The sequence below is a fragment of the Scyliorhinus canicula genome, chromosome 9 (assembly GCF_902713615.1).
Source record: "Scyliorhinus canicula chromosome 9, sScyCan1.1, whole genome shotgun sequence".
Lineage (NCBI taxonomy): Eukaryota > Metazoa > Chordata > Chondrichthyes > Carcharhiniformes > Scyliorhinidae > Scyliorhinus > Scyliorhinus canicula.
In genome coordinates this window covers 2,085,242-2,111,459 of record NC_052154.1, presented here as the reverse complement: position 1 = coordinate 2,111,459, position 26,218 = coordinate 2,085,242, and the positions used below count along the sequence as shown (strand labels likewise).

The 26,218-nt window shown below is 47.8% G+C and overlaps 1 protein-coding gene across 2 annotated transcripts in view; it reads left to right on the top strand.

Annotated features, from left to right (window-relative positions):
* LOC119971057 (large neutral amino acids transporter small subunit 2-like) overlaps nt 1-26,218 on the top strand; it is a 140,241-nt gene that overhangs the window by 2,948 nt on the left and 111,075 nt on the right. The gene's annotated exons all lie outside the window — the stretch shown is intronic.

Sequence of the window (26,218 nt, the reverse complement as noted above, 5' to 3'; positions counted from 1 at the left end):
TTCTGAAAGGCAACTAGGGATGGGCAATAAATGCTGGCCTAGCCAGCGATGCTCATGTTTGATGAAAATAAACGGACTGCTTCAGTATCTGAGGAGTCACGAATGATGCTGAACATTGTGCAGTCATCAGCGAACATCCCCACTTCTGACCTTATGAGGGAAGGGAGGTCATTGATGAAGCAGCTGAAGATGGCTGGGGCCGAGGACACTACCCTGAGGAACTCCTGCAGTGATGTCCTGGAGCTGAGATGATTGACCTCCAACACATGAAAAAATGAAATGAAATGAAAATCGCTTATTGTCACGAGTAGGCTTCAATGAAGTTACTGTGAAAAAGCCCCTAGTCGCCACATTCCGGCGCCTGTCCGGGGAGGCTGGAACGGGAATCGAACCGTGTTGCTGGCCTGCTTGGTTGCTTTAAAAGCCAGCGATTTAGCTCAGTGAGCTAAACTAATCATCTCGGTATGCTTTCTTCCTGATTCCCATTGACTCCAGTTTTATGAGGGTTTCTTGATACGAAGTCAGTGAAATGCTGCCATGTTATGGCTCTCACCTCACCTCTGGAGTTCAGTTCCTCTGTCCATGTTTGAACCAAGGCTGTAATGAGGTCAGGGGCCGAGTTACCCTGGCGGAACCCAAACAGAACGTCCCGTGGACAGTATTACGGTGGCAGAAAGGACGTTTGATGAGGATTGGTCAATGATAGTAAAAGTTTCTGAATGATAGTAAAAGTTTCTTTAAATACATTAAAAACAAACGGGAGGCAAAAGTAGACATTGGGCCGCTCCAAAATGACGCTGGTAATCTAGTGATGGGAGACAAGGAAATAGCTGAGGAACTTAATAAGTACTTTGCGTCAGTCTTCACAGTAGAAGACATGAGTAATATCCCAACAATTCAGGAAAGTCAGGGGGCAGAGTTGAATATGGTTGCCATCACAAAGGAGAAGGTGCTAGAGAAACTAAAAGGTCTGAAAATTGATAAATCTCCGGGCCCAGATGGGCTACATCCTAGAGTTCTAAAGGAGATAGCTGAAGAAATAGTGGAGGCGTTAGTTATGATCTTTCAAAAGTCACTGGAATCAGGGAAAGTCCCAGAGGATTGGAAAATCGCTGTTGTAACCCCCCTGTTCAAGAAGGGAACAAGAAAAAAGATGGAAAATTATAGGCCAATTAGCCTAACCTCGGTTGTTGGCAAAATTCTAGAATCCATCGTTAAGGATGAGATTTCTAAATTCTTGGAAGTGCAGGGTCGGATTAGGACAAGTCAGCATGGATTTAGCAAGGGAGGTCGTCCTGACTGACAACCTGTTAGAGTTCTTTGAAGAGATAACAAATAGGTTAGACCAAGGAGAGCCAATGGATGTTATCTATCTTGACTTCCAAAGGCCTTTGACAAGGTGCCTCACGGGAGACTGCTGAGTAAAATAAGGGCCCATGGTATTCGAGGCAAGGTACTAACATGGATTGACGATTGGCTGTCAGACAGAAGGCAGAGAGTTGGGATAAAGTTTTTTTTCGGAATGGCAACCGGTGACAAGTGGTGTCCCGCAGGGTTCAGTGTTGGGGCCACAGCTGTTCTCTTTATATATAACGATCTAGATGACGGGACTGGGGGCATTCTGGCCAAGTTTGCCGATGATACAAAGATAGGTGGAGGGGAAGGTAGTTGAGGAGGTGGGGAGGCTGCAGAAAGATTTAGACAGTTTAGGAGAATGGTCCAAGAAGTGGCTGATGAAATTCAACGTGGGCAAGTGCGAGGTCTTGCACTTTGGAAAAAAGAATAGAGGCATGGACTATTTTCTAAACGGTGACAAAATTCATAATGCTAAAGTGCAAAGGGGACTTGGGAGTCCTAGTCCAGGATTCTCTAAAGGTAAACTTGCAGGTTGAGTCCGTAATTAAGAAAGCAAATGTAATGTCATTTATCTCAAGAGGCTTGAAATATAAAAGCAGGGATGTACTTCTGAGGCTTATAAAGCACTAGTTAGGCCCCATTTAGAATACTGTGAGCAATTTTGGGCCCCATACCTCAGGAAGGACATACTGGCACTGGAGCGGGTCCAGCGGAGATTCACAGGATGATCCCAGGAATGGTAGGCCTAACATACGATGAACGTCTGAGGATCGTGGGATTATATTCATTGGAGTTTAGGAGGTTGAGGGGAGATCTAATAGAAACGTACAAGATAATGAATGGCTTGGATAGGATGGACGTAGGGAAGTTGTTTCCATTAGCAGGGGGACTAGGACGCGGGGGCACAGCCTTAGAATAAAAGGGAGTCACTTTAGAACAGAGATGAGGAGAAATTTCTTCAGCCAGAGAGTGGTAGGTCTGTGGAATTCATTGCCACAGAGGGCGGTGGAGGCCGGGACATGAGTGTCTTTAAGACAGAAATTGATAAATTCTTGATTTCTCGAGGAATTAAGGGCTATGGGGAGAGAGTCGGTAAATGGAGTTGAAATCAACCATGATTGAATGGTGGAGTGGACTCGATGGGCCGAATGGCCTTACTTCCACTCCTATCTTATGGTCTTATAGGACTCGTCTACTGAGGTAGTATGGCTGAGGTTAGAAACAGGAAAGGAGGGGTCACCCTGTTAGGAGTTCTCTATAGGCCTCCAAAAAGTTCCAGAGATGTAGAGGAAAGGATTGCAAAGATGATTCTGGATAGGAGCGAAAGTAACAGGGTAGTTGTTATGGGGGACTTTAACTTTCCAAATATTGACTGGAAACGCTAAAGATTGAGTACTAAAGATGGGTCTTTTTGTCCAATGTGCAGGAAGGTTTCCTGACACAATATGTAGATTGGCCAGCGAGAGGTGAAGCCACATTGGATTTGGTAGGGTAATGAACCAGGACAGGTGTTAGATTTGGAGGTAGGTGAGCACTTTGGTGATAGTGACCACAATTCGGTTACGTTTACTTTAGCGATGGAAAGGGATAGGTATATACCGCAAGTGAAGAGTTATAGCTGGGAGAAAGGCAATTATGATGCGATGAGGCAAGACTTAGGATGCATCGGCTGGAGAGGAATACTGCAGGGGATGGGCACAATTGAAATGTGGAGCTCGTTCAAGGAACAGCTACTAGTAGGCTGCTCTTGATAAGTAGTACCTGTCAGGCAGGGAGGAAGTGGTCAAGCGAGGGAACCATGGTTTACCAAAGTAGTTGAATCACAAAAGGAAGAAGGAGGCTTATGTAAAGATGAGACGCTCGAGTTAGGGCGAGTTAGGGCGCTCGAGCATTACAAGTTAGCTAGGAAGGACCTAAAGAGACACCTAAGAAGAGCCAGGGGGGACATGAGAAGTCTTTGGCAGGTGGAATCAAGGATAACCCTAAGGCTTTCTATAGATATGTCAGGAATAAAAGAATGACTAAGGTAAGAGTAGGGTCAGTCAAGGACAGTAGTGGGAAGTAGTGTGTCGAGTCCGAGGAGATAGGAGAGGTGCTAAATGAATATTTTTCGTCAGTATCACACAGGAAAAAGACAATGTTGTCGAGGAGAATACTGAGATACAGGCTACTGGACTAGAAGGGCTTGAGGTTCATAAGGAAGAGGTGTTAGCAATTCTGGAAAGTGTGAAAATAGATAAGTCCCCTGGGCCGGATGGGATTTATCCTAGGATTCTCTGGGAAGCTAGGGAGGAGATTGCTGAGCCTTTGGCTTTGATCTTTATAAGAACATAAGAACTAGGAGCAGGAGTAGGCCATCTGGCCCCTCGAGCCTGCTCCGCCATTCAATGAGATCATGGCTGATCTTTTGTGGACTCAGCTCCACTTTCCGGCCCGAACACCATAACCCTTAATCCCTTTATTCTTCAAAAAACTACCTATCTTTACCTTAAAAACATTTAATGAAGGAGCCTCAACTGCTTCACTGGGCAAGGAATTCCATAAATTCACAACCTTTTGGGTGAAGAGTTCCTCCTAAACTCAGTCCTAAATCTACTTCTCCTTATTTTGAGGCTATGCCCCCTAGTTCTGCTTTCACCCGCCAGTGGAAACAACCTGCCCGCATCTATCCTATCTATTCCCTTCATAATTTAATATGTTCTATAAGATCCCCCTCATCCTTCTAAATTCCAACGAGTACAGTCCCAGTCTACTCAACCTCTCCTTGTAATCCAACCCCTTCAGCTCTGGGATTAACCTAGTGAATCTCCTCTGCACACCCTCCAGCGCCAGTACGTCCTTTCTCAGGTAAGGAGACCAAAACTGAACACAATACTCCAGGTGTGGCCTCACTAACACCTTATACAATTGCAGCATAACCTCCCTAGTTCTTAAATTCCATCCCTCTAGCAATGAAGGACAAAATTCCATTCGCCTTCTTAATCACCTGTTGCACCTGTAAACCAACTTTTTGCGACTCATGCACTAGCACACCAGGTCTCTCTGCACAGCGGAATGCTTTAATATTTTATCGTTTAAATAATAATCCCGTTTGCTGTTATTCCTACCAAAATGGATAAACCTCACATTTGTCAACATTGTATTCCATCTGCCAGACCCTAGCCCATTCACTTAACCTGTCCAAATCCCTCTGCAGACTTCCAGTATCCTCTGCACTTCTCTCTTACCACTCATCTTAGTGTCATCTGCAAACTTGGACACATTGCCCTTGGTCCCCAACTCCAAATCATCTATGTAAATTGTGAACAATTGTGGGCCCAACACGGATCCCTGAGGGACACCACAAGCTACTGATTGCCAACCAGAGAAACACCCATTAATCCCAATTCTTTGCTTTCTATTAATTAACCAATCCTCTATCCATGCTACTACTTTACCCTTAATGCCATGCATCTTATCTTAGCAGCAACCTTTTGTGTGGCACCTTGTCAAAGGCTTTCTGGAAATCCAGATATACCACATCCATTGGCTCCCCGTTATCTACTGCACTGGTAATGTCCTCAAAAAATTCCACTAAATTAGTTAGGCATGACCTGCCCTTTATGAACCCATGCTGCGTCTGCCCAATGGGACAATTTCCATCCAGATGCCTCGCTATTTCTTCCTTGATGATAGATTCCAGCATCTTCCCTACTACTGAAGTTAAGCTCACTGGCCTATAATTACCCGCTCTCTGCCTACCTCCTTTTTTAAACAGTGGTGTCATGTCTGCTAATTTCCAATCCGCCGGGACCACCCCAGAGTCTAGTGAATTTTGGTAAATCATCATTAGTGCATCTGCAATTTCCCTAGCCATCTTTTAGCACTCGGGATGTATTCCATCAGGGCCAGGAGACTTGTCTACCTTTAGCCCCATTAGCTTGCCCATCACTCCCTCCTTAGTGATAACAATCCTCTCAAGGTCCTCACCTGTCATAGCCTCATTTCTATCAGTCGCTGACATGTTATTTGTGTCTTCCACTGTGAAGACCGACCCAAAAAACCTGTTCAGTTCCTCAGCCATTTCCTCATCTCCCATTATTAAATCTCCCTTCTCATCCTCTAAAGGACCAATATTTACCTTAGCCACTCTTTTTGTCTTATATATTTGTAAAAACTTTTACTGTCTGTTTTATATTCTGAGCAAGTTTACTCTCATACTCTATCTTACTCTTCTTTATAGATTTTTTAGTAGCTTTCTGTTGCCCCCTAAAGATTTCCCAGTCTAGTTCCCATCAATCTTTGCCACTTTATATGCTTTTTCCTTCAATTGATACTCTCCCTTATTTGCTTAGATATCCACGGTCGATTTCCCTCTTTCTACCGTCCTTCCTTTTTGTTGGTATAAACCTTTGCTGAGCACTGTGAAAAATCTCTTGGAAGGTTCTCCACTGTTCCTCAACTGTTCCACCATAAAGTCTTTGCTCCCAGTCTACCTTAGCTAGTTCTTCTCTCATCTCATTGTAATCTCCTTTGTTTAAACACAAAACACTAGTATTTGATTTTACTTTCTCACCCTCCATCTGTATTTTAAATTCCACCATATTCTGATCGCTCCTTCCGAGAGGATCCCTAACTATGAGATCATGAATCAATCCTGTCTCATTACACAGGACAAGATCTAGGACCGCTTGTTCCCTCATAGGTTGCATTACATACCGTTCTAGGAAACTATCGCAGATACATTCCATCAACTCCTCCTCAAGGCTGCCTTGACCAACCTGGTTAAACCAATCGACATGTAGATTAACATCTCCCATGATAACCAGGAGGCTATATTGGCCTTAGAAATGGTCACATAGGGCCATGGCCCTGTATGACCAGGAGGCCATATTGGCCTTGGAAATGGTCACATAGGGCCATGGCCCTGTATGACCAGGAGGCTATATTGGCCTTGGATATGGTTGTATAGGGCCATGGCTCTGTACGACCAGGAGGCTATATTGGCCTTGGATATGGTCACATAGGGCCATGGCCCTGTATGACCAGGAGGCCATATTGGCCTTGGATATGGTCACATAGGGCCATGGCCCTGTATGACCAGGAGCCCATATTGGCCTTGGAAATGGTCACATAGGGCCATGGCCCTGTATGACCAGGAGGCCATATTGGTCTTGGAAATGGTCACATAGGGCCATGGCCCTGCAAGCCCAGGAGGCCATATTGGCCTTGGATATGGTTGTATAGGGCCATGGCTCTGTCTGACCAGGAGGCTATATTGGGCTTGGATATGGTCACATAGGGCCATGGCTCTGTATGACCAGGAGGCCATATTGGTCTTGGAAATGGTCACATAGGGCCATGGCCCTGCAAGCCCAGGAGGCCATATTGGCCTTGGATATGGTTGTATAGGGCCATGGCTCTGTATGACCAGGAGGCTATATTGGCCTTGGAAATGGTCACATCGGGCCATGGCTCTGTATGACCAGGAGGCCATATTGGCCTTGGATATGGTTGTATAGGGCCATGGCCCTGTATGACAGGAGGCTATATTGGCCTTGGAAATGGTCACATAGGGCCATGGCTCTGTATGACCAGGAGGCCATATTGGCCTTGGAGTGAATTCGGCCCAATGGTACCAGGGTTCCAAAGGTCAAATGAGGAGGAGAGATTGCAGAAAGGGTTGTGTCTGTAGATTTGATCAAAGTTTTCAAGATTTTAGGGGGAACCAGACTTCCAGGAGTGAAATGAGGGAACATCTCTGTATGTAAAGGGTGTCCGGAGTTTGGAACTCTCTTAGACAAACAGAATCAATTACATCTGAGATTGACACATTTCTGCTTTCCAAATGTACTGAGGGATATGGGATAAAGGCCAGTGCATTACACATCAGCCCTGATCTCATTGATGGAACCAGCTGAAGGGGCTGAATGGCCTCTTCCTGTCCTACACACATACAAACTTATAATTTAGGAGCAGAAGTGGCCATTTGGCCCCTAGAGCCAGCTCCACTGTTCAATGCAATCATGGCTGACCTGACTATACCCTCAACCCCAGATTATTATCTCCATCCGATAACCTTTGACTCCCTTGTTAGTCAACAACTCAGGCACTGGAAACGCCAACGGCAAACCCATCCCTGCCGACCCTGCAAAGTTCTCCTTACTAGCATCTGGGGGCTTGGGCCAAAGTTGGGAGAGCTGTCTGACAGACTGGTCAGCAACAGCCTGACATAGTCATACACACACAAGCATAACTGACAGACAATGTCCCAGACCCCACTATCCCCATTCCTGGGTATGTTCTGTCTCACCGGCAGGACAGACCCAGCAGAGGTGCTGGCACAGTGGGATACAGTCGGGAAGGAGTTGCCCTGGGAGTCCTCAACACCGACTCTGGACCCCATGAAGTCTCATAGCTTTAGGTTAAACATGGACAAGGAAACCTCCTGCTGGTCACCATGTACCGGCCACCATCAGCTGATGAATCAGTTCTCCTCCACGTTGGACACCACTTGGAGGGAACACTGAGGGTGGCAAGGGCACAGAATCTGCTCTGGGTCGGGGACTTCAATGTCCATCACCAAGAGAGGCTCAGTAATACCACCACAGACCGAGCTGGCCGGGTCCTAAAGGACAATAGCTGCTAGACTGGGACTGCAGCAGGTGGTGAGGGAACCAACAAGAGGGAAAAATCTACTTGACCTCATCCTCACCAACCTGCCTGCTGCAGAGGCATCTGTCCATGACAGTATCGATGGATGTGACCACCGCACAGTCCTTGTGGAGACAAAATCCTGTCTTCACATTGGGAATACCCTCCATCGTGTTGTGTGGCACGACCACTGTGCTAAATGGGATAGATTTTGAACAGAGTGAGCATATCCAGACTGGGCATCCATGAGGTGCTGTGTGCCATCAGCAGAATTGTATTCAGCCACTATCTTATCTCCACCCAGCCAGGGGATCATCCTTGCTTCAATGAAGAGTGCAGGAGAGCATGCCAGGAGCAATACCAGGCATGCTGAAAATGAGGTGTCAGCCTGGTGAAGCTACAACACAGGACTACTTGTGTGCCAAACAGCATAAGCAGCAAGTAACAGACAGAGCTAAGCATTTTGTTACAACACCCTGGGCTAGTCTGCAGTCAATTGCAGCTCCATGTGCCCCGGAGTCACAACACATGTCAAGTAATCAATAATTCTTGGAAAAATATTCCAAGTCTTTGGCAGCCCTATAATTAGGGGCTGGTTTAGCACACTGGGCTAAATTGCTGGCTTTGAAAGCAGACCAAGGCAGGCCAGCAGCACGGTTCAATTCCCGTACTAGCCTCCCTGAACAGGCGCCAGAATGTGGCGACTAGGAGCTTTTCACAGTAACTTCATTGAAGCCTACTCGTGACAATAAGCGATTTTCATTTCATTTCAATTACAGTCACCAGGTTTGTAAATGTCAACACAATTACTGTTTATTTATAACAATAACTATATTGAAATATAGCTGGTTAAGTACTAACTAATTCTTAACTCCCCACTTTAACTTGTCCCCGCCCCACCCTCCACACGCACACACACACAAGACAGACAAACACAGAGGAATGGAAAGAGGTAAAAATCATAAGCAACAGGAAAAATAGTTTTTGTTTCTGATGATGGTTTTTAGTACACCTTCCTTCACAGCAAGCCTGCAAGTTACAGTCCCCGTCAACAGCTTGTAATGGTCTTCTCTGTAGATTCATTCATTCAGATTCTTTGCAGTTTGAGGAATACAGTGCTCACAGTTTCTCTGGAGAGATACAGCAGGCTCTGGTTTTTGTTTGGAGCCAGCAATGGTTTCCCTGTAAGATCAGAAAAGCAGCATTCACAGCGACCTTTCTGGATTGGATTTAGATTGTGTTTATTGTCACGTGTACCGAGGTACAGTGAAAAGTATTTTTCTGCGAGCAGCTCAACAGATCATTAAGTACACGGGAAGAAAAGGGAATAAAAGAAAATACATAATAGGGCAACACAAGGTACACAATGTAAATACATAGACACCGGCATCGATTGAAGCATACAGGGTGTAGTGTTAATGAGGTCAGTCCATAAGAGGGTTGTTTAGGAGTCTGGTGTCAGTGGGGTGTTATATTATATTGCTACTCCTGGTAGCATGTTATATTACTTGGTTAAAGTTTTATCTGTCGTTACTGATGATCTTGAAGAAAACACGAGTCTTCAATGTAAAGTAAACAAAGTTATTAAGTAACGACACTCTACTGAACTAACTTTAGAAATAAAGTAATGAGCTATAACTATATAAACTGAATCTGAACTACACGGGGGCGAAATTCTCCCATCGGGAGACTAAGTCCCGACACCAGAGTGAAAACCGGAGTGTTTCACGCCGGGCCTTGGCACCGTGTAAAAGGGGCGGCGCATAAATTACGCGGCCAACGCCACGTAAATGACATCACCCGCGCATGCATCGGTTGGCCGGCGCCAACCCACGCATACGCAGGGTGCTGTCCTCCCTGCGGCCGCCCGCAAGAAATCTCGGAGTGATCGTGTGGGACGGCGGAGGGAAGGAGTGCATCTTTCAGAGAGGCCGGCCCGCTGAACAGTGGTCACCGATCGCGGGCCAGACCCCTTTTGAGCCCCCCCCCCAGGTGCTGGATCCCCGCTCCCCCCCCCACAGGCCGCTCCACCCAGCATTCCCGCGCTGTTCCCGCTGGCAGCGACCAGGTGTGGACGGCGCCGGCAGGGACCCGTCGTATTGGGCAGGCCGCTCGGCCCATCCGGGCCGGAGAATCGCTGCTCGCCCATTACAAACGGCGATTGACGATTCTCCCAGCGGCCAGCTGTAAATCGCGCCGCGCCAGTTTGTGGGGGGTGGGAGAATCGCGTGCGGGTGCCGGGGCAGCATGGCGGGACTCTCGCGGCACCCCGGTGATTCTCCCACCCGGTGGGGGGGGGGGTGGGGGAGAATTCCACCCGTGCTGTCTAGGCTGTGACCTGATTCTGCAACACGACTGCTATCCAACTACTCCAAGAGCCTTTGGGAGCTCAGTTCTATAGTGAATCTAGTGGTGGTGTCATAGCTAGGTGTTGTGATTAACTCTTTAGCTACATGTCTGTCTATATCATTACACAGGGAAGAATCTGTTTTTGAGTCTGTTCATGCCTGTTCTCAAACTTTTGTATCTCCTGCCCGATGGAAGAAGTTGGAAGAGTGAGTAAGCCGGGTGGGAGGGATCCTTGATTATGCTGCCCACTTTCCCCAGGCAGCGGGAGGTGTAGATGGAGTCCATGGATGGGAGGCAGGTTCGTGTGATGGGCTGGGCGGTATTCACGACTCTCTGAAGTTTCTTACGGTCTTGGGCCGAGCAGTTGCCATACCAGGCTGTGATGCAGCCTGAAAGGATGCTTTCTATGGTAAGAGTTAATGTGAACATGCTGAATTTCCTTAGTTTCCTGAGGAAGTGTAGGCGCTGTTGTGCTTTGTTGGTGGTAGAGCGACGTGGGTGGACCAGGACAGATTTTTGGTGATGTGTACACTGAGGAATTTGAAGCTGTCAACCATCTCCACCTCGGCCCCGTTGATGCTGACAGGGGTGTGTACAGTACTTTGCTTCCTGAAGTCAATGACCAGCTCTTTAGTTTTGCTGGCATTGAGGGAGAGATTGTTGTCGTTACACCACTCCACTAGGTTCTCTATCTCCATCCAGCCTTGCAGGGCCCCGGTATTGAGGACTATCGTGGAGGAGGTGTTGTTGTTCATTCTTACTGATTGTGGTCTGTTGGTCAGAAAGTCGAGGATCTTAATTTCGAGGGAAAATATGGCGGGTAGTACGGGTGGGAGGGGAGCGGGCTTGTGCAATACGGTACGATGGAAGTATTGAAAGTACGTGGATGGTTGCACATTTTTGCCTTTTTTGCTTCCTTTCTGATGATGTCTGTAACTGTTTATAAAGCCAAAAACTACCTCAATAAAATTGTTTATTAAAAAAAAGAAAGTCGAGGATCCAGTTGCAGAGGGAGGAGCCAAGTCCTAGGTTTTGGAGCTTTGATATGAGCTTGGCTGGGATTATGGTGTTGAAGGCGGAGCTGTCGTCAATGAATAGGAGTCTGACATTGGAATCCTTGTTGTCGTGATGCTCTGGGGATGAGTGTAGCGCCAGGGGACATGGCATCTGCTATGGACCAGTTGTGGCGCTGTGCGAATTGCAGTGGAGCAAGGCGTTCTGGGAGTATGGAGGTGATGCAATCATGACCAACCTCTCAAAGCATTTCATTGTGACTGAAGCCAGGGCCACCGGACAGTAGTCATTGAGTCACGTTGCCTGGTTCTTCTTTGGCACCGGTATGATGGTGGTCTTGTGGAGGGTAATACAGCACGTTCTTGCCTCTGCACTGCCAGAATCAAAACTGAAACTCCCCGAGAATCTGAAAACTACTCCACTGGGATAACTTCATTGCAGTGTTAATTTAAGTCTACTTGTGATACTAATAAAAATAATTATTATTAATATCCAATCACTACCTGTTACTGCGCAGAGCACAACCTTTTGAGCCAATTTATTGGCCACGAGCCAAATCAATCAAACCGAGTTCCACCCCCATCTCTCTCTCTGGTGCCGAAAAGTCTGCAGGTTCTGTTTAAATCAGCACAGGCGAGCAAAGTGACCTCTCCTGCATCTTTTGGGATCTTCTGCTTGAATTAAAGATGCAGTCTGCTTGCCTTAAGAGACATGACCATTAATCATCCATAGATCAAAAATGTAACAGCAAAAATAAAAGAAAGGGAAAAAAAAATGAAAATCGCTTATTGTCACGAGTAGGCTTCAAATGAAGTTACTGTGAAAAGCCCCTAGTCGCCACATTCCGGCGCCTGTTCGGGGAGGCTGTTACGGGAATCGAACCGTGCTGGGCTTGCCTTGGTCTGCTTTCAAAGCCAGCGATTTAGCCCTGTGAGCTAAACAGCCCCTTATGAAGGAATTATCAGGAAGAATCCTGACAAATTCCACAACCAACGGATCAGATCTCAGCTCTGCAATCCTGCCACATCCAGCCGTGATGGGGGTGGACAATTAAACAACTCACTGGAGGAGGAGGCTCCACAAATATCCCCACCCTCAATGATGGAGGAGCCCAGCCCACTGTGCAATGGACGAGGCTGAGGCATTCGCAACAATCTTCAGCCAGAAGTGCCGAGTGGATGATCCATCTCAGTCTCCTCCGGAGGTCCCCAGCATCACAGATGTCAGTCTTCAGCCAATTGAAAACATTTCGCAGATTGCGGTCATACCTGTCACAAAGTAAGATTCCCGGGCTACTGCGTAACTAGATTCCGACTCCAATAACAAAACCACTCCACCTCCTCCACCCCGATTCCAAATAGTTGAGGTCACTGCACTGACCCCTGTGACCCTCCACTTGTCACAACCCAAAAATGATCTGTTTATGCCGACTCGCGGTTTCCTGTTTGTTGGCCAATTGCACCGATAATTTGAAAGTTAATGTAGGTTTGGGAATGCTGCTGTAAGGGTTAATGGGAATGCTGCTGTAAGGGTTAATGGGAATGCTGCTGTAAGGGTTAATGGGAATGCCGCTGTAAGAGTTAATGGGAATGCTGCTGTAAGGGTTAATGGGAATTCTGCTGTAAGGGTTAATGGGAATGCCGCTGTAAGGGTTAATGGGAATGCCGCTGTAAGGGTTAATGTCGGTTTAGGAATGCTGCTGTAAGGGTTAATGGGAATGCTGCTGTAAGAGTTAATGGGAATGCCGCTGTAAGGGTTAATGGGAATGCCACTGTAAGGGTTTATGGGAATGATGCTGTAAGGGTTAATGGGAATACTGCTGTAAGGGTTAATGGGAATGCTGCTGTAAGAGTTAATGGGAATGCTGCTGTAAGAGTAATGGGAATGCCGCTGTAAGGGTTAATGTAGGTTTCGGAATGCCGCTGTAAGGGTTAATGTCGGTTTAGGAATGCTGCTGTAAGGGTTAATGGGAATGCCGCTGTAAGGGTTAATGTAGGTTTGGGAATGCTGCTGTAAGGGTTAATGGGAATGCTGCTGTAAGGGTTAATGTAGGTTTGGGAATGCTGCTGTAAGGGTTAATGGGAATGCTGCTGTAAGGCTTAATGGGAATGCTGCTGTAAGGGTTAATGGGAATGCTGCTGTAAGGGTTAATGGGAATGCCGCTGTAAGGGTTAATGTAGGTTTGGGAATGCTGCTGTAAGGGTTAATGGGAATGCTGCTGTAAGAGTTAATGGGAATGCTGCTGTAAGGGTTAATGGGAATGCTGCTGTAAGGGTTAATGGGAATGCCGCTGTAAGGTTAATGGGAATGCCGCTGTAAGGGTTAATGGGAATGCCACTGTAAGGGTTTATGGGAATGATGCTGTAAGGGTTAATGGGAATGCTGCTGTAAGGGTTAATGGGAATGCTGCTGTAAGGGTTAATGGGAATGCTGCTGTAAGAGTTAATGGGAATGCCGCTGTAAGGGTTTATGGGAATGCTGCTGTAAGGGTTAATGGGAATGCCGCTGTAAGGGTTAATGTAGGTTTGGGAATGCCACTGTAAGGGTTAATGTAGGTTTGGGAATTCTGCTGTAAGGGTTAATGGGAATGCTGCTGTAAGGGTTAATGTAGGTTTGGGAATGCTGCTGTAAGGGTTAATGGGAATGATGCTGTAAGGGTTAATGTAGGTTTGGGAATGCTGCTGTGAGGGTTAATGGGAATGCCGCTGTAAGGGTTAATGTAGGTTTGGGAATGCTGCTGTAAGGGTTAATGGGAATGCTGCTGTAAGGGTTAATGGGAATGCTGCTGTAAGGGTTAATGGGAATGCTGCTGTAAGGGTTAATGGGAATGCCACTGTAAGGGTTAATGTAGGTTTGGGAATGCCGCTGTAAGGGTTAATGGGAATGCTGCTGTAAGGGTTAATGTAGGTTTGGGAATGCTGCTGTAAGGGTTAATGGGAATGCTGCTGTAAAGGTTAATGGGAATGCTGCTGTAAATGTTAATTTGATTGCTGCTGGAAGGGTTAATGTAGGTTTGGGAATGCCGCTGTAAGGGTTAATGGGAATGCTGCTGTAAGGGTTAATGGGAATGCAGCTGTAAGAGTTAATGGGAATGCTGCTGTAAGGGTTAATGGGAATGCTGCTGTAAGGCTTAATGGGAATGCTGCTGTAAGGGTTAATGGGAATGCTGCTGTATGGGTTAATGTAGGTTTGGGAATGCTGCTGTAAGGGTTAATGTAGGTTTGGGAATGCTGCTGTAAGAGTTAATGGGAATGCTGCTGTATGGGTTAATGTAGGTTTGGGAATGCCGCTGTAAGGGTTAATGGGAATGCCGCTGTAAGGGTTAATGGGAATGCAGCTGTAAGGGTTAATGGGAATGCAGCTGTAAGGGTTAATGGGAATGCCGCTGTAAGGGTTAATGTCGGGTTGGAAATGCCGCTGTAAGGGTTAATGGGAATGACGCTGTAAGGGTTAATGGGAATGCTGCTGTAAGGGTTAATGGGAATGCCGCTGTAAGTGTTAATGGGAATGCCGCTGTAAGGGTTAATGGGAATGCTGCTGTAAGGGTTAATGGGAATGCTGCTGTAAGAGTTAATGGGAATGCCGCTGTAAGGGTTTATGGGAATGCTGCTGTAAGGGTTAATGGGAATGCCACTGTAAGGGTTAATGTAGGTTTGGGAATGCCACTGTAAGGGTTAATGTAGGTTTGGGAATGCTGCTGTAAGGGTTAATGGGAATGCTGCTGTAAGGGTTAATGTAGGTTTGGGAATGCCGCTGTAAGGGTTAATGTAGGTTTGGGAATGCTGCTGTAAGGGTTAATGGGAATGCTGCTGTAAGGGTTAATGTAGGTTTGGGAATGCCACTGTAAGGGTTAATGTAGGTTTGGGAATGCCGCTGTAAGGGTTAATGGGAATGCTGCTGTAAGGGTTAATGTAGGTTTGGGAATGCTGCTGTAAGGGTTAATGGGAATGCTGCTGTAAAGGTTAATGGGAATGCTGCTGTAAATGTTAATTGGATTGCTGCTGGAAGGGTTAATGTAGGTTTGGGAATGCCGCTGTAAGGGTTAATGGGAATGCTGCTGTAAGGGTTAATGGGAATGCAGCTGTAAGAGTTAATGGGAATGCTGCTGTAAGGGTTAATGGGAATGCTGCTGTATGGGTTAATGTAGGTTTGGGAATGCTGCTGTAAGGGTTAATGTAGGTTTGGGAATGCTGCTGTAAGAGTTAATGGAAATGCTGCTGTATGGGTTAATGTAGGTTTGGGAATGCTGCTGTAAGGGTTAATGGGAATGCCGCTGTAAGGGTTAATGTCGGGTTGGAAATGCCGCTGTAAGGGTTAATGGGAATGACGCTGTAAGGGTTAATGGGAATGCTGCTGTAAGGGTTAATGGGAATGCCGCTGTAAGTGTTAATGGGAATGCCGCTGTAAGGGTTAATGGGAATGCTGCTGTACGGCTTAATGGGAATGCAGCTGTAAGAGTTAATGGGAATGCTGCTGTAAGGGTTAATGGGAATGATGCTGTAAGGGTTAATGGGAATGACGCTGTAAGGGTTAATGGGAATGCCGCTGTAAGGGTTAATGGGAATGACGCTGTAAGGGTTCATGGGAATGCTGCTGTAAGGGTTAATGGGAATGCTGCTGTAAGGGTTAATGGGAATGCTGCTGTAAGGGTTAATGGGAATGCCGCTGTAAGGGTTAATGGGAATGCTGCTGTAAGGGTTAATGGGAATGCCGCTGTAAGGGTTAATGTAGGTTTGGGAATGCCACTGTAAGGGTTAATGTAGGTTTGGGAATGCCGCTGTAAGGGTTAATGTAGGTTTGGGAATGCTGCTGTAAGGGTTAATGGGAATGCTGCTTTATGGGTTAATGTAGGTTTGGGAATGCCACTGTAAGGGTTAATGTAGGTTTGGGAATGCCGCTGTAAGGGTTAATGGGAATGCTGCTGTAAGGGTTAATGTAGGTTTGGGAATGCTGCTGTAAGGGTTAATGGGAATGCTGCTGTAAAGGTTAATGGGAATGCTGCTGTAAATGTTAATTGGATTGCTGCTGGAAGGGTTAATGTAGGTTTGGGAATGCCGCTGTAAGGGTTAATGGGAATGCTGCTGTAAGGGTTAATGGGAATGCTGCTGTAAGGGTTAATGGGAATGCTGCTGTAAGGCTTAATGGGAATGCTGCTGTAAGGGTTAATGGGAATGCTGCTGTAAGGGTTAATGTAGGTTTGGGAATGCTGCTGTAAGGGTTAATGTAGGTTTGGGAATGCTGCTGTAAGAGTTAATGGGAATGCTGCTGTATGGGTTAATGTAGGTTTGGGAATGCTGCTGTAAGGGTTAATGGGAATGCTGCTGTAAGGGTTAATGGGAATGCCGCTGTAAGGGTTAATGGGAATGCAGCTGTAAGGGTTAATGGGAATGCCGCTGTAAGGGTTAATGTCGGGTTGGAAATGCCGCTGTAAGGGTTAATGGGAATGACGCTGTAAGAGTTAATGGGAATGCTGCTGTAAGGGTTAATGGGAATGCAGCTGTAAGAGTTAATGGGAATGCTGCTGTAAGGGTTAATGGGAATGCCGCTGTAAGAGTTAATGGGAATGCTGCTGTAAGAGTTAATGGGAATGCTGCTGTAAGGGTTAATGGGAATGCTGCTGTAAGGGTTCATGGGAATGCCGCTGTAAGGGTTAATGGGAATGCTGCTGTAAGGGTTCATGGGAATGCTGCTGTAAGGGTTAATGGGAATGACGCTGTAAGGGTTAATGGGAATGCTGCTGTAAGGGTTAATGGGAATGCTGCTGTAAGGGTTAATGGGAATGCCGCTGTAAGGGTTAATGGGAATACTGCTGTAAGGGTTAATGGGAATGCCGCTGTAAGGGTTAATGGGAATGCCGCTGTAAGGGTTAATGGGAATGCCGCTGTAAGGGTTAATGGGAATGCTGTAAGGGTTAATGGGAATGCTGCTGTAAGGGTTAATGGGAATGCTGGGATCCTCACTCAGCAGCTCTGTCACACACAAGGAGCCACAAGAAAAATGTCTTCTTTGTCGCTGTTGAATGCTGTCGCTGCCAGGGTCTCTGTGCCATCTGTATGCAGAGCTGCCAGGGTCTCTGTGCCATCTGTATGCAGAGCTCGGAGCCAAGGCATCCGCACTTTCACCAGTTTCCATGGGAGAAGCCCCTAGCAACCCAGCTCCAATCCCATTTCACTCTGGATAAGGAACTGCCCAGGACTGGTCGAAAGGAATGGCCATCAGTACCCAGCCTGTCACCAAGTCAGACTGGCACTTTGACCAACTTTACTTCTAATGATCCAACTCCGAACAGGCCCAAGAATAGGCATGGCCTAACTGGCAATTAGTTTTTAACATCACTAATTGGAGTGAGAAAGCGTGTTTACAGTCAGACAAAGTGAGTCGACAGCAAGGCTGCATTTCCCTCAATGACTTACTGGTAAAATCTACTCCCCGGTCGTGGGTTTCAAGCCCAGCATTTGTTGCCCATCCCTAATTGTCCGATGAGGAACTGGTCTGTGAGGGGGAGGGTGGAAATGTGTCTCTTTTGGGCGGAGCGAGGTGTTCTGCTGCATCTAGCAGGACATGGTGCGAGTGGTTTGACTGTGTTCCATAAGCCTTTAGCTGGTTAATATGAAACCACGCAGTTTTACCGTTGGGGTATTTTATCCTCTATACCGAGGGGCTGATTTTGTCCGAAATTGAGTACGGGCCGGAAAATTTTGGAGACAAAAACGTGCTGGGGTTATAAACAGATAACATTACTTGTTGCCCAACCGGAAATTCTGTGGGGTGGACATTTTTTGAAACTGGCCTTGCTCTGTTTCCTCCTTTTACCCAATTTTACTGCGGCTGCTAGCTGAGCAGACCTTACAGTCTCAACTAATTGTTTTACTGTTTTCTCGTGTGTGAGGGCCGTCACTTCTGTCGAGTCCTAAAAGGAATTCTGATCCTTTCATAGGGCGTCCGGTCATGAGTGTGTGTGGGTGAAACCTGTAGATGATGAAACAGTATTTCTTATGAACATTAGTGCGAATGGGAGCACCGAATCCCAAGTTGAATTGTTCTCTTGTACCATTTTCTTAAGGGTCGATTTTAGAGTCCGATTCATGCGTTCTACTATCCCGCTTGACTGGGGGTGATACGCAATGTGAAAGTTCTGTTTGATTCCGAATATGGTCAGGACGTTCTTCATGACCCGTCCTGTAAAGTGAGATCCCTGATCTGACTCTATACTTCTGGGGAGACCCCATCGCGTAAAGATGTGGTGGGTCAGGATCTTTGCAGCTGTCTTTGCTGTGTTGGTGCGGGAAGGGAATGCCTCTACCCATTTGGTAAAGGTATCTATAACTACCAGAACATATTTATAGCCATTCCTGCAAGGGGGCAATGGTCCTATAAAACCGATCTGGAGGTTTGTCCAGGGGTCATTAACGGGGCGAGTGTGGCTGAGTTGTGCCTTCTTTGAATACCTCTCCGGGTTATTCTGCGCACAAATTAAACAATTCTCAATATAGTGGGTTACATCTTGTCTAAAGTTGGGCCACCAACAGAGTTGTCTAAGGTGTGTTGTGGTAGGGTCGATCCCTTGGTGTCCATGACTATCATGGAATAAGGCAATCATTTGATTCCTGTCCTGTTCAGGAACCACATACAATTTGTCTTTTATGATCACACCCTCATGTGTGGCCAAAGCGTGTTTGAATCTATCGTACTGGGCCACAAAGTTTCCTTTTAAAATCTCCCGGAGATTTTCGTCCTGCTTCTGTGCCTGTACTAAATCTTCTATTTCTGTCTGTGAGACCTGAACTGCACTCACAGGGGCGCTAGCTGGTGCGCTAGCTGGGGGTGTCCAAACATGACCTCGCCTGGAACCTGCTTTAGCCAGTGCATCGGCTTTTACATTTCCTGGGGGGGATGACCTATGGTGGCTTCTAACTTTGATGATGCCATACGTCCTAGCCTTTGCCTTCTCTAGGATATGGCGGAGTAATGGGGCGGATGGAAGGGGCTTCCCGTCCGCGGAGACAAAACCTCTTGTCCTCCACAGGGGTAGAAAGTCTGTGAGGCTGTTACAGACATACAAACTGTCTGAGTATATGTCTGCTGGGCTGGGGAACGAATCTGGGTGGTCCATTATATATACAATGGCCGCGAGCTCTGCTGCCTGCGCGCCTAAGTGACCTGGTAATTTTAGAGATATCTCCTCTAAAGCGCGTCCCTGTGCATCCTCAACATAAATCCCGCATCCAGTGATGCGTTCGCCATCTAAAACTGTGGATGAACCATACCAGCCTCCCCGGACAGGTGCCGGAATGTGGTGACTAGGGGCTTTTCACAGTAACTTCATTGAAGCCTACTCGTGACAATAAGCGATTTTCATTTCATTTCATTTCATATATCTTTAATGGGGCACACGTGTCGGTGTGCTGGGGGCTCTGGCTTGAATTCCCTATCTTCCTGGGGGGCGTTTTGGCAATGAATGGTCCTGTGTTGTGTAGGGGTGCTACAATCTCACATTCATGGGGTTGTCCTGGGTACTGGAGGTTGTCCGCTAAAAATGTGTGTGTTTTGGTCCGTTTAACTGTTATGTCCCGTCCTTGTAAAAGTAGTGTCCACCTAGCTGCTCTTATCTGGCTCACTGAACCGTCCTTCAGTCGACCGTCTAAAAGTAACTGTGTGGGGGTGTGCTCGGTCAAAATGGTGATGGGATTGAGTCCGGTAATGTACGAAAAGTGCTGAACTGCCCAAAATACTGCTAGTAGGTGCCTCTCGCAGGCTGAAAATCCCTGTTCTACGGGGTCTAAAAGTCTGGAGGCATAAGCCACTGGTCGTAGCTGCTCATGCCGTTCCTGAAGGAGCACGGCCGAGAGGGTCAGATCGGTGCTAGCTACCTCTATTGCATAGGGGGAGAGTTGGTCTGGAACTTGTAGCGCGGGTGCTGGGCTAAGGGCTTTCTTTAACTCTTCCACAGCCTCTGTATGCTGCGGAAGCCATTCCCAGGGGGCTCCTTTCTTAAGGAGGTCTGAAAGTGGGGCTGCCTTTGTCGCAAAACCATAGATATGGTTCCGATAATACCCAACCAGTCCTAAAAACGACCGGAGGGCTGAAACATTCTGGGAAGGGGCAATTTGACGATCGAGTCAATTCTTTTGAACTCGATCTCGCGTTTGCCGTGCGTGATGACTGTACCCAAATACATCACCTGATTCTCCAATATCTGGGCCTTTCTGGGGTTAACTTTACATCCAATACTTTGCAATAGTTCCAGGAGTTCGGACAGAAGCGTGATGTGCTCTGCCTTGGTGTCTGTCTGCAGTAATAGGTCGTCCACATACTGTACCAGACATTCGGGTCGGAAAATTTTGCTAGTCCATTTGCCAGCTGTCGGTGGAAAATGGAGGAGGGATTGTGGAATCCTTGTGGGAGGCATGTCCACGTATACTGCTGTCCTTTGAATGTGAAGGCAAATTTGTACTGGCACGCCTTTGCCAATGGGATTGACCAGAAGCCGTTGCTGATGCCCAATACCGTGAAATATTTGGAGTTGAGTCCCTGCTTGAGCATGGTCTCGGGACTTGTTGCTACCGTGGGGGCTACTGCTGGGGTAACTTTGTTGAGTTCCCGATAATCTATGGTCAGACGCCATGATCCGTCGGGCTTCCTCACTGGCCAAATAGGTGCATTATTAGTCGAGGCTACTGTCCTAAGTACACCCTGCTCTAATAAGCTCTCTATAACTTTTCCAATTTCTCCCTCTGCTTCTAGGGGAAATCGGTACTGTCTCTGTGGTCTCGGGTCAGGTCCAGTAACTTGAACTTGTCCAGTCATTCTGCCACAGTTGTGCCGGTGACTGGCAAATGCTGTCCTGTGTCTGTTCAAAACTGCCCTAACCTGTTTGTCCGTACTAAGCGTGGTCGGGTCAAAACAATAGTCACCTACTGCGCTAATCCTGTTTGCATACACTCCCACTGTGAGAGTTGCGGGTGCTCTGTCCGATTTTGCCATTCTCCAGACACACTGATTGACTGGATCGAACGACAGGCTATGGGCATTCATAAAGTCAATGCCCAGTATGTGTTCTGCTGTGCGGGGCAGACTAACTAAAACAACGGGGTGTCTGGTGGAGATGTTCCCTAGCTGAATTGATACAGGGGCTGTAATGTGTCCCTGCTGCGAGTGACCTGTAAATCCGCTGAGTGTAATTGTGGATGTGGTCGGCCACGTGTCTGCCTGTGCTGTGATGGTGGAATTAATTGTTGTGCGGGACCCTCCTGTGTCCCAAAGTAATTCTATGGGCTTCCCTCTAATCTTTGCTGTGACCACCGGCCTTGCGGATCGGTCCCAGAGGGTGTCACAGACCCAAGTGGGGGAGCCCGAACACCGTCAGTCCGTTCCGTCCACATTGGTCTGTCCTGACTGCGTCCCTATACTGTGGATTGGCTTAGCTTTGTTCCTGGTCAGAGTGCCTGTCTGCTGGCCTCTCTGAGATCTCTGTGGGCCGTTGCATTCCCTTGCAAAATGCCCTAACTGTCCGCAGTTGTAACATTCCTGCGACTTCTGTGGGGGGCTGTTCTTTCCTTCGTTTACCCATGCGGGGTTTTGGTGCGCTCTTACTGCCTGTATATCTGCTGCAGCCTGAGCAGCTTCTGGGGTCTTCACTTTTACCTTGCCTTGGACAGATTGCTCCCAAGCGCGGGACAATCTTTTCAATACCCATTTTTCATTATGGGCCTCTTCTGAGGGGTCATAACTATTGCAGACATTCTGTCCTGCATCTGTGGCGTGGGAGATTATGGTGCGGGTCCATTTAACCTATATCGCGGGTTAAATGCGCTCGGTCTAAATCGCCAAAAACGGCAGTGAAATTAATCCACAGCCTTCCTGCGAATGCTGTGGGATGCTCTGTCCTCTTCTGCCTACACTTATTTAGGCCTTCGACTGGGTCTCCTCTATTGTACCCTATCGCGTCTAAAATAGATGTATACATCTCTTCGAGGGTGCCTCCTCCAACATTCTGTGGGTCGGGGAGGGCTGCTACAACCGATGAGTCTAAACTCAACACTGTGAGCTTCACTTGCTCTCGCTCATCCAGGCCGTACATGATCGCCTGCTGTTTAACTTTCGCAAGAATTGATGGGGGTCTGCAGTGGGGAGGAACGGGGTGATTTTCTCACACGCATCCCTGAGTTGTGTTACAGTTAAGGGGATGGTGTAGGTGATGTCGGTGCGCCGTCTGTGGTTGCCTTTCTTTGCGTGGTGAGTGGGTTCATAGGTGCGGGTGCTATCTGATCTGTGGGGGGTTGGGGTGCTTTCCTTTTCTGTTGCGCTGCTGGCGCACATGTTCCCTGAACATAGCGCTGCGCTGTCTCGCTTAATTCTTGCCAGTCTGGGGCATTTTCCTCATCTAACTGGGTCCCAAATGTCATTTGGAACCCATTCTGTTTGGAAAGCAGAGATTGCAGCTCCGCAATCTGCTTCCTGCACTTCGCATGATTCACTGTGCTCTGTCTTTGCTCAGTGGTGGCAGCATGGAGTGCTCTTAAAGCTGCCTTTAGGTCAGAGCATTGCCTTTGCAGTGCCTCTACCTGCTTCTCTGAATCTTCTCTTATCAGAACTGCGCACTGCACATCCTGATAGGATTTCTCATACTGGGGTTGGGAACTGCTCAGATGGGCTAGACATGACTGATGTGCCCTCTTGGCATCATCCACCTCTCTATCATTCTCTGCCAACTTCCTTCTTCATTCTATGTTTTCCTTTTCGACATCACAAATGTCGACTTTGCTCATTCTATTCTTTTCCTCTAATTCTTTGCGGAGCATCTGAACGACCTCCTCTGTGCCTCGCAATTGTGCCAAGCAGGACATAATTGCCATAGGCTTGCGTGCTTTTCCTAAATTCTTTTTAAGAATTTGAGATAGGTTCTCCCACCAAGTATGTCCTATACTCCCGGGACCTGTCTCCTCATTCACACAAAACTCACACCAAAGGGGCCATCCTTTCCCTTTGAGGTACTTCCTGAGTTCCAGCTCCCACACGGGACACTGGCCTACCCTGCTACTGTTGGTCGCTGCGGCCACGAACTGCTCTGGGTTCATGAGGCGTTCCATTGCCTGCATGGCCATTTCCTTTTCCTCTATGCTCTCTTTTAATTTGGAACGAGGGATTATAAGGCAATGCTTTTAAAATGCGGGTACGGCTTTCGCTGTGTTCCGACTTATAAACTCCCAACAGTTTGTCGCAACAAAAATCTCTGGGTTTAACCTTACAACCCTGTTAGTTACGCATGCAAAAACACACTTTCAAATTATGACTATTGATTTGAACTCCTTGAACACTTGTGGTTTTTCCTTTTCCCAATTGGATTTCAAATTCAAATTTCTGGGTTCTCTCGGAGTGGGGGGGCCACTTCTAATCGAGTCCCGTCTAGGAGTCGCCACTAAATGTTGCTCGTTCTGGGTGAGTGTGCTTAACACTCAATTTGGCTCTGTTTCGTTACTTAGCTCTGGAGTCGCCAGGTATCGTTAAGATACCGCCACAAGTTTCAAGGTCAAGTTCAAAGCAATAAAACCATACACCAATTAGTAAGTTCAAACAACTGAGTTTATTATAATACAATTATAATACTACCCATGCACACACTAAGATGATTAAACTATTCCTACCACTATATAAACCAATACTTATCTCAAAGGGAACTGCTGGATCAGGGGACAAGGCCTCTTGCTCTGCACTGGTCTGCAGGCTTCAGGTTGATACGGGTTTAAAAGGGGTCAGGAGTGTCTATCTCTGGTAGCGATCGTTGTAAGACACCTACTTGCTAGTGGTTGCTGTCCCAAACCTCTCCTCTCTCAGTCAAGGTCTTCTTTGGCAAAAGCTGGTCGAGAGGGCTGGTCCAGAGAGGAGGGCTGGTCAAGAAGAATGAACTAAGTGTGGGACCTGTCTTTTATAGGTCCTAGGGCTTCACGCCCTTTTGGGCGGACCCTCTATCTGCTGGGGATCGATTGGGTCTCTTCCCAATCGATTTGTTTGAATCCCCCCAATACTGAGGTTGTCTCTCGGCTACTGGGCGAGCCTTCAGGTGCTTTGTCTTCGAACCCCGCTGGTGCCGGGGTGTCTGGTTTCCATACACTGTTGCAATCACTTCCCTATTTGTGTCCTTTGTCCCTGGGATCGTTCCATTGCTATGCTAACTATCCCGGAGATTGCCTCATTAGTATGCGGAATGTTTGTTTCAGTGCTGTCTGCTCTCTTAGCAGACAGAATACACATTGGCTTGGTGCAGCCTGCTTGTGCTGCAAACTTTGCCCATTTTAACCTGCAAGCTTTGCGTTCCTCCATTTTGTATTGAGGGAATGGCCAACTTCGGTGGCTACAGGGTGAGTGACTGGGAGCGGAACCTCCAGGTAGCGAGGAACTTCCAGGTAGCGAGGAACTTCCAGGTAGCGAGGAACTTCCAGGTAGCGAGGAACTTCCAGGTAGCGAGGAACTTCCAGGTAGCGAGGAACTTCCAGGTAGCGAGGAACTTCCAGGTAGTGGAGAATCTCCAGGTGGTGGAGAGTGTCCAGGTGGAGGGGAAGCCTCCAGGTGGGGGGAAGCCTCCAGGTGGTGGGGAACCTCCAGGTAGTGGAGAATCTCCAGGTGGTGGGGAACGTCCAGTATGTGCTGCTCTGTTGCTGATATATTGAAAGGGAAATACTGGGGCAAACGCAGCAGGAAGATGTGAAATTCCATCCCAGGTCACACAAACTGAATTCACATACCCCAGTGACAGAGACTCTGCTTTAACGGAAGGGGGGCGCGTAGGGATGGGGGGGGGGGGGGGGGGGGGGACCAGGAAGTGGTCGTTGAGAAAAGCAGGAGCAGCTGCAAAACCTGATTTGTCCTGGGAATTTTTTTGCCATTAAGGATGAAGAGGCACTGAGCATCACTGAGGGGGTGGAGCATCACTGAGGGGGTGGAGCATCACGGAGGGGGTGGAGCACCACAGAGGGGGTGGAGCATCACAGAGGGGGTGGAGCATCACGGAGGGGGTGGAGCACCACAGAGGGGGTGGAGCATCACAGAGGGGGTGGAGCATCACAGAGGGGGTGGAGCATCACAGAGGGGGGGAGCATCACAAAGGGGGTGGAGCGTCACGGAGGGGGTGGAGCATCACAAAGGGGGTGGAGCATCACGGAGGGGGTGGAGCATCACAAAGGGGGTGGAGCATCACAGAGGGGGTGGAGACTGCCGTGTCCAACCCACTAATGAAATTCAAATCGATGGAAATGAGGGATTATCCTCACCAGCACACACGCAAACTTCACTGACGCCAGCAGTGGGGAAGTAAACATCACAACAGACACGGTGCCGGGTACAAACTGCGGTTTTTGCATTATCCACAATCCTCTGCCCAATCGCAATTCCACCTGCCAGTGTCAGGGGGGCCAAGAATCTAACCCACTTCCTGTGTTGCTGAATTCCACAGGCTCACCACTCTCTGGGTGAAGACATTTCTCCTCATCTCTGTCCTAAATGGTTTACCCCGTATCCTCAGACTGTGACCCCTGGTTCTGGACACCCCCACCATCGGGAACATCCTTCCTGCATCTACCCTGTCCCCATCGGGAACATCCTTCCTGCATCTACCCTGTCCCCATCGGGAACATCCTTCCTGCATCTACCCTGTCCCCATCGGGAACATCCTTCCTGCATCTACCCTGTCCCCACCGGGAACATCCTTCCTGCATCTACCCTGTCCCATCGGGACATCCTTCCTGCATCTACCCTGTCCCCATCGGGAACATCCTTCCTGCATCTACCCTGTCCCCATCGGGAACATCCTTCCTGCATCTACCCTGTCCCCATCGGGAACATCCATCCTGCATCTACCCTGTCCCCATCG